The sequence below is a fragment of the Prionailurus viverrinus genome, chromosome X (assembly GCF_022837055.1).
Source record: "Prionailurus viverrinus isolate Anna chromosome X, UM_Priviv_1.0, whole genome shotgun sequence".
Classification (NCBI taxonomy): domain Eukaryota; kingdom Metazoa; phylum Chordata; class Mammalia; order Carnivora; family Felidae; genus Prionailurus; species Prionailurus viverrinus.
In genome coordinates, this window is record NC_062579.1 from 106,701,400 (window position 1) to 106,709,391 (window position 7,992).

Below are 7,992 nucleotides of genomic sequence, written 5' to 3' on the forward strand. Positions count from 1 at the left end.
GTCATCTATCACCCTGAAGAAAGAATGGGGTCTTTCGCAGCAGGAGGTAGAGTCCAATAGAAAGAAGACAGTCTTAACAATCAGGAGATGAGGGTTCTGGTCCCAGTGCTTTTCATAAACTGAGGAGCCTCGCGGTATTTCTTTTCTCTGGGCCACGATTTCCCCGTCTATAAAATGAGGAGTTTGGCAGATGATCCCTTAGAGGCCTTCCAACTAATCCATTCCATTCTTCTGTGACGCGATGAGTTAGGGTCACAGAGAAAATCCTTCCCAGACTACAAACACAGGGTTCAATTGCTCACTTTAAATCATACTCCTTCTTGGAATCAATTTAAAGCCTTTCGTTAAAGCTATAAAGACCCACAAGCAATCTCGAAAAGCAATTTTATTTGATTCGCCAAGTTCCAAGTGAAGTAATCTTTACAAATAACCATCAAGGGTGTTCCAAGCCTATAAATGCTTACAAACTTTAACATGGAAGCATTCAGCGGAAAGGAGTCGATGATGTCGTGTGCCCAGAAGAGTTCGTCATTTTCTTCCACATCAACCAATTTTGCAACAAGAAATCACGCATAATAATCACATGCTCACCACATTCTTTTTTTTTTTTAATTTTTTTCAACGTTTATTTATTTTTGGGACAGAGAGAGACAGAGCATGAACGGGCGAGGGGCAGAGAGAGAGGGAGACACAGAATCGGAAACAGGCTCCAGGCTCCGAGCCATCAGCCCAGAGCCCGACGCGGGGCTCGAACTCACGGACCGCGAGATCGTGACCTGGCTGAAGTCGGACGCTTAACCGACTGCGCCACCCAGGCGCCCCAACTCACCACATTCTTAATACCCATCGCTCACTGAGCAAATAGTAGAATTTCTGGCGATGTGCTAAGGTCCTCACAGTCCCCAAGTCACTCTGCGTCACATCTCAAGTCGCTAGAGCACGGAGACGGAGACGTTATTGTGCCTTTATTTGCAAACAAGTAAACTGAGGTACAGGCCAGGTAAGAAATTTGATGAAGGTCTCACACCCGGTAAGTCGCAGAGCAAGGACCAGAGCCTGAGGACAGCATCTGTCTATGTGTGAGTTTCCACCTACTTCTTTTATATTAAGCAAACATTTATGAGAACAATTAAAAGAGTATGCCGATTGAGGATATCGACCGTGAGAGTGTTTTAAGCTTTGGAGCAGCGGTGGCGAACAAATAGATTTAGGCCATAAACGTAATTTATAGAAGACCATGTGCGTTATAACCGGTTCTTGGGTTTTAAGATATCTGTATTTCTTTTTTTTTTTTAAGTTTATTTATTTATTTTGAGAGAGAGAGAGAGAGACAGAGTGAGTGTGTGCACAGTGGGAAGGGGCAGAGAGAGGGAGAGAGAGAATCCCAAGCAGGCTCTGCACTGTCAGCGTGGAGCCCCGTGCGGGGCTCGAACCCACGAGCCACTCCGAGCCACTGGAGCTGAAATCAAGAGTCGGCCGCTTAATGGACTGAGCCACCCAGGTGTCCCTGTTATAACTATTTGATCAGCCAAGACGTTTTGGGGGAACATTTACTTTATGCCCAGCAGTTTTGTCGGATCGATGTGAATCTAGCTGGTCTCTTACCGTGCTCGGGCTGGTAAATAAAACGTCGTAGACTAGGTGGCTTACACGGCAATTGATTTCTCATGGTTCTGGAGCCTGGGAAGTCCAACATCAAGGTGCTGGCAGATTTGGTGTCTCCTGAGAGCCCTCTTTCTTATTTGCAGACGGCTGCCTTCTCACTGTGTGCTCCCATGGCCTTTGTTTGCTGCACATTCGTGGATCTCTCTGTCTGTCTGTCTGTCTCTCCCTCTTCTTGTAAGAGCACAAATCAGATCACAAGGGTCCCGCTGTCTTGACCACATCTAAATCTAATTACCTCCCCGAGGGCCCACCTCCAAACACCTCACACGGGGGGCTGAGGCTTTAACATATGAATTTCAGGGAGGCACAGACATTTAGCCCATAACATTCTATCCCTGGACCCACAAAAGTCATGTCCTTCTTGCAAGCAAAATGCCCCCCAAATCTTAACTTATTCCAGCATCAGCCCTGATGTCTGAAGTCCAGAGTACCACGTAAATGTCATCTAAATCAGATGTGAGGGAGACTCAAGGTGGTATTCATCCCGAGACAACCTTCCTCTCCCGTCACAAGCCTGTGACACCGGACAAGTCACGCACTTCCACAATACAGTGCCGGCACGGACATGGGATAGACATCCACATTCCGGAAGGGAGGAATGGAAACGAAGAAGGGGGCGCTAGGTTCCGGGCAAGTCCAAAACCGAGTAAGGCAAATTGCACGAGATCTTAAGGCTCGAGAATTATCTTCTTGGGTCCAGTGCTCTGCCCTCCAAGACCATGGGGAGGCAACATCACTCCCATGGTGCAGTGGGGCAGTGCCCACCCTGAGGCTCTCTACAGGGGCCTTGTACGCCTGCGGACCTGGGCGGAGTCGTTGTGGCCTGCCAATCTGGAGAGGAGGCCCTACCCTTTGAAACCTAGGAGGAACTAGTCCAGTTCCCTGGCCTGTGCTGGGAATGGCCGTCCTGTTGATCTCTGGATCGCCTTTGGGATCGGTCTTCCCTTTTCTTAAAGGGAACAGGGGTGTGGGAGGAGCTGGGAGTCTCTTGAATTATGTCTTTCTTCTCTATCCCCACGAGTCTGACCTTAGTCCAGAACTGTGTCACTTCCGTCCTGGACTCCACCGGGCTACAGCCAGACCACTCTCCAAAAAACATCAATCTCAGATTCCTGCTCCAGGACCTACCTACGAATTCCTTCGCTTGAACTGCTAGACCAGCCCCGTCCCATGGGAATATGAGGCAAACTGCATGTTAACTTGACAATTCCTAGCAGCCATGTTTTAAACCGTAAAAAGAAACAGATGAAATTAGCGTTAATAGTGTGCATTCTGTTCTTTTTTTTGCCATGTCTTCCAAGTCCAGTGTGTAATCTACACGCAGCCTGGACCATCCACACTTCAAGTGCTTGGTAGCCACGTGCGGCCAGTGACGAGTGTCTTGTGCAGTGAAGACGTAGACGTTCCAGTCCCGCCAGTGGTCTCGCTAATGTCCTTTTTCTGGGCCAGAATCCAGTTTTGGAGGCCACACCGCATTTGGCTGTTGAAGGGGAATCAGGATATGCCAGCCCAGATTATGCTCCTTTGGCATAAGGATCATTTCCATCCGAAGGCAACTGAGAACCAACAAATGCGGGAAGGGTTCTCTGTCCTCTTTACTGGCCTGAAAGCGGGGCAAACATTTCCCTTTGGGAAGATGTCCCCCTGTCTTGTGTCAGTAAGAGGGGAGTGACTCATCACCAGAGACAGAACGTTGGCACAGAGATGAGTCTACATTAACAAACCTTACGCAAATAACCCTTATCTTCTGTTAGTTTCCTCATGTATTTCGTAGGCATTTCCCCACAATTTTCCCAGGCACTGGAAGCTCAAACCCCCTTGCCATTGTTGAAAAGGGCATGTAACGCCCAGAGTCTAACCACTTCTTTGAGTTTTGCTTCTTTTCTGTGAACTCGCATGCGTGTAAAATATTAATAAACAATCGTATGACTTTTTTCTTCTTACTCTGTGGTTTGTTAATTTAATTTACGAGCCCCAAGGACTGAACCTAAGAGGTTGTAGGGAAACTTTTCCTCCTTGACACCGTCATGTTTCCTCAGTCTCCTATCTGAGGCAGATACATTAACTTCTGGATGAACTAAGGGAGTGTGACTTGAGGCTTAGAGGTAGTTACAGATAAGACCCTGGAGGGCAGGTAAGTAGGAAGAATCCATATTAATAGCGTGTAGAATCGGGTACGGTCTAGGCAAGTAAAAATCAGTTAACTTTGTTACTAATAGTGACCCTTGGGACCTCTGTAGTACATTTTAAGATGACGTATATGTATAAATTAGGGATTGAGCACAACACGAATAAAATCAGATTGCTGTTTTGCCTGAAATAATCTTTTGAAACAGTGGAAATGACCAAACCCGTGGTTACACATATTCTTTCTCTTCCTCTTCTCTGCCTCTTTTCCACTTTTGCCTTTCCTCATTTCTCCGTCTGCTGAATCTCCTCTCTTCCTTTCTTCTTTATGTTGACCGTTTGACCATTTATTCAAATTTTATTGAGCACCTACTATTTAGCCCTTGCTTGGTCCTTCAGAAATCACGCTAACAGTGAGCGAACTCTCATAATTGTCTCATTGTATCTGAAGCAAATATTTACTAGGGAATTAAACGAAGGTATATGGATATTTCGGTTCGTGCAAACTCACGAAAGATGTTGCCACCATTTGATTTATATTTGCATTACAAACATTTATAGGAAATACTGTTGAGACTTAAGCGGCCATATCTATGTTCCGGAGCGATACATATCTGTAGGCGTGTTCAAATACCTCCAGCACAAGAGTTAACTTAAACGTCAGGTCCTAACTGACAGGGACGATTCAGTGAAATTTCTTTAAACTGCCTTTTTTTTTTTCAAGGGAGGATGCTTGACTTCACTCTGAGCTTTACCCTGGTCTCCGGAAAAACATTCAGTGGGAAAGAGTTGCTGTCCGTTAGCAGAAAATGACTTAAGATTTGCATTCTTTTACCAATGAAATAAACGAACAAAGTTTGCAATTGAAAAGGCAGTTTACATCTTTTGTTGTTTTGGCCCCTAGAAATCCTATTATACTTCAAGCGGCTCTAAGGAATGTGCCAACAAGTATTAATTAGATCAGTGGCATGTCTGTGTAGTTTCTTTCATCAGGATATTTAAAACTGAGTATTCAAACCTTCATGTCAATTTCACAAACCTGTCTCACCAGTACATTTAGACCCTGGTATATTTAACCGCCAAAGGTTATTTTCCCGGCGGAGACCCTAAACGCATCGGAGCCCAAGCCTAGAAGGTCAGCCCTCTGCTTTAAGCCCTGCGGCGGTTGAAATTACTGTCTGTTTTCTCCCACAAATGATGCACGCATTCAAAGGACTTCGGGGATAGATATTCCGCAAAAGCAGTTTGTTTTAACAAGAGGGGTGAGGTTGCCTGAAGGGATGTCACAAAATGCGATCAGACTGTGTGAAAAGAAAACAGCCTGAGTCTCGGAAAACATTCCCACTCGGGGAGGGTTTTCTCGGGCCCCTCTAATATACGTACTTTCTGCCTAACTTCTGTTAGTCTTTTTGAGCCGGAGGAAATGCCCTGCCATGTGGACGGACTGGCGGTTCAGCCCTGACCACTTTAACCTGTGCTTTTACGGGCAGATCTGACACCATCAATCTGGTTAGAAGCTTGATCCCAAATTAGCACAGATAAGGCATTTCCGGCAAAACTCCAGACCATCTCAGTAAGCACTCCGTGACAAGTCATATACTTTAAGGACGTACATTCGTCTACCTGTCTAGCCTGGTTTGCACTTCACATGCCTCTTGTATTGACAACAAATACAGGTTTTCTCTCTTTGAGCATAAAACCACATGCATGGTGCCTTCAATTAGACCGAATTGGGATAAATGTCACGTATTAAGTTGGGTATCTCTCATGCTTCATTACGGTTCTTTTGGATGTCAAATTCACGTTTTCCTTTCGGAAGTAGAAAGGAAGCTGCGGGGAAGTTTTCTAATGGTCATTTCCATCTGTCTCTCCTGGAAAACTCCAGAATAATAAACCCGACTCGTCATTGTAGCATGTTTTCTTGTGCCAAACGGAGTGGGGAAATGTGATTAAAAAAAAAAAAAAAAAAAAAAAAAAGAGCAACAGCGGGCCTGATGCATCTTTAAAAGAATTTAAAGGTAGATCCCATTGATGAATATATATCCAAACATAAAAAAGAAAAAAAAAGCTGTCTCAGGAGTAACTACCAAAATAAAAACATCGCGCCATTTGATGGATAAGTATCGCCTATAGGGTTATTTGAGTTGGAATGATTATACACATTCAATCTGCAATAATAAAATTATATTGCAACATAATCCCATTCAACCGTTTTTTGTAGTTTTTTTTTTTCCCTCCAGCTGTTTCTCGACTCTTGTAATTTAAAGAAGTAAACCTTTTGTTCTTAAAACTTACTTAGTCCCTTTCTAATTCTGTTGATGGACATCCATTTCCATTGCCTTATTTTATGTTAATATCTAACAAAAGAACGCCGTTAGCCTCCTGCTAGTAAAGGCCCCACCTCCTTTGTTGGGGAGGGGGGAGGGGAGGGGGTTCTTTTTTAGCCTTTTACTCTACAGAAGACTTTACACTTCCTCTCTCCACGTCTAGTCAAGAAGAGAATTTCTGCATGAGCTAAAAATTCCTAGGAAAAGGCTATAGCCCCCAAGTGTGGAAGGTGGTTCTTAGCTGTCAATTCCCTTTTGTTATTCGCTCAAACGGAATTATGAAATGTTCGTGGCTTTGTAGGGCAGAACGCATTTCTCCCGAGCAAATGCAAATGCATTAGGTGTGCCCAGGTAATTTGAAATGCTCATGCTGGCAGCTTTTCTGCATGAGTAAAGCTGTTTAATTAATGCATTTTTCCCTTCCTTCTGATTAGTTGATTCTGATTTTCTCGGAATAAATTAAACTCTCTGTAATATGCTTCCTATAGCTTCTTGGGCTACCCAAGGCCCGATACCTCCCACCAGGAGGGCAGATGCAAAGAAATGAAATGATTCCTCTGCATATTTCTCACAGAGATTTTTCTCCTATACAAAGGACTCTGATTTTCCTCGCAATATGGCTTGGAGGAATGATGTGTTCAAAGAGGATCTTGGGGCTTCTGTTGATGTTGCCCATGGGTAATAACCCTTCTAGCTCGAATCCCGGAAATGGGTGGTGGTTCCGTTTAGTTTTGTTTCATTGAAATCTGGGGAGTAAACATTCAGTGAGGTAGGAAAGAAGTGGCATAAACATTTTCTTCCTACACGTGGCGCGGGAACTTGACATTTCTCCGTAGGTGCCACAACTTTCTAAAGGAACCCTTTGATTTGTGAAAAGAATTCATTTGTACCAGAAAGGCAGGGTGGGGGCGCCTGGGGGGGGGGGGCTCTGTCGGTTGGGCGTTGGACTCTTGGTTTCGGCTCAGGTCACCATCTCGAGGTTTATGGGTTCGAGCCCCACATCGGGCTCCGAGCTGACAGTGGTGCAGAGCCTGCCTGGGAGTCTCTCTCTTTCTCTCTCTCTCTCAAAATAAAATAAACTTGAAAAGAAAAGAAAAGGAAGAAAAGAAAGAAAGAAAGGCAGAGCGGCATGATGGAAAGGGGACTAGATTCGGATTCGGGAAGGACTGTGTTTGAAGCCCTAACTCTCAGGCGGGACCCTCCCAGCCCTTCTGTCCCCAGTATCCTTACAAGTCAGGCGTCTTACCAAGCGTTGATGGAACGTCCCAAAGGGCTGTCTCATCTTAGGTTTTTGCTCCCCTAACCCAGACAGAAATCCCTAAAGAGATTTTTCTTGTCCTCTTTGCCCCACTCCACTGAGACCCACTGCAGAGGTAATGCACGCATGTCCTTGAGGAAATCCTTCATGAGCAGAACGACAATGGTAACAAGATCGCTAGTTGGTACCTTGTAGCCCTTTTCTCCTACATACTGGAGTCTTCTCAGCAGCCCTTCAGATCCATGTTGATGTATTTACGTATTTAACAGAGACTCTTTGACTTCATTAATTTTGACAGAGAGAGCACACAAGTTGGGGGAGGGGCAGAGAGAGGGAGAAGGAGAGCGAGAGAATTCCAGGCAGGCTCCACACCGCCAGCACAGAGCCCGACTCGGGTCTCGAACCCATACACCGTGAGATCATGACCTGAGCTGAGATCAAGAGGTGGATGCTTAACCGACCGAGCCACCCAGGCGCCCCTCCTTGACCTCGTTTCTTTTTAATATTTATTTTTCAGAGAGAGAGAGAGAGAGAGTGAGAGTGGGGAGGGGCAGAAAAAGAGGGAGACACAGAATCCAAAGCAGGCTCCAGGCTCTGAGCTTTCGGCACAGAGCC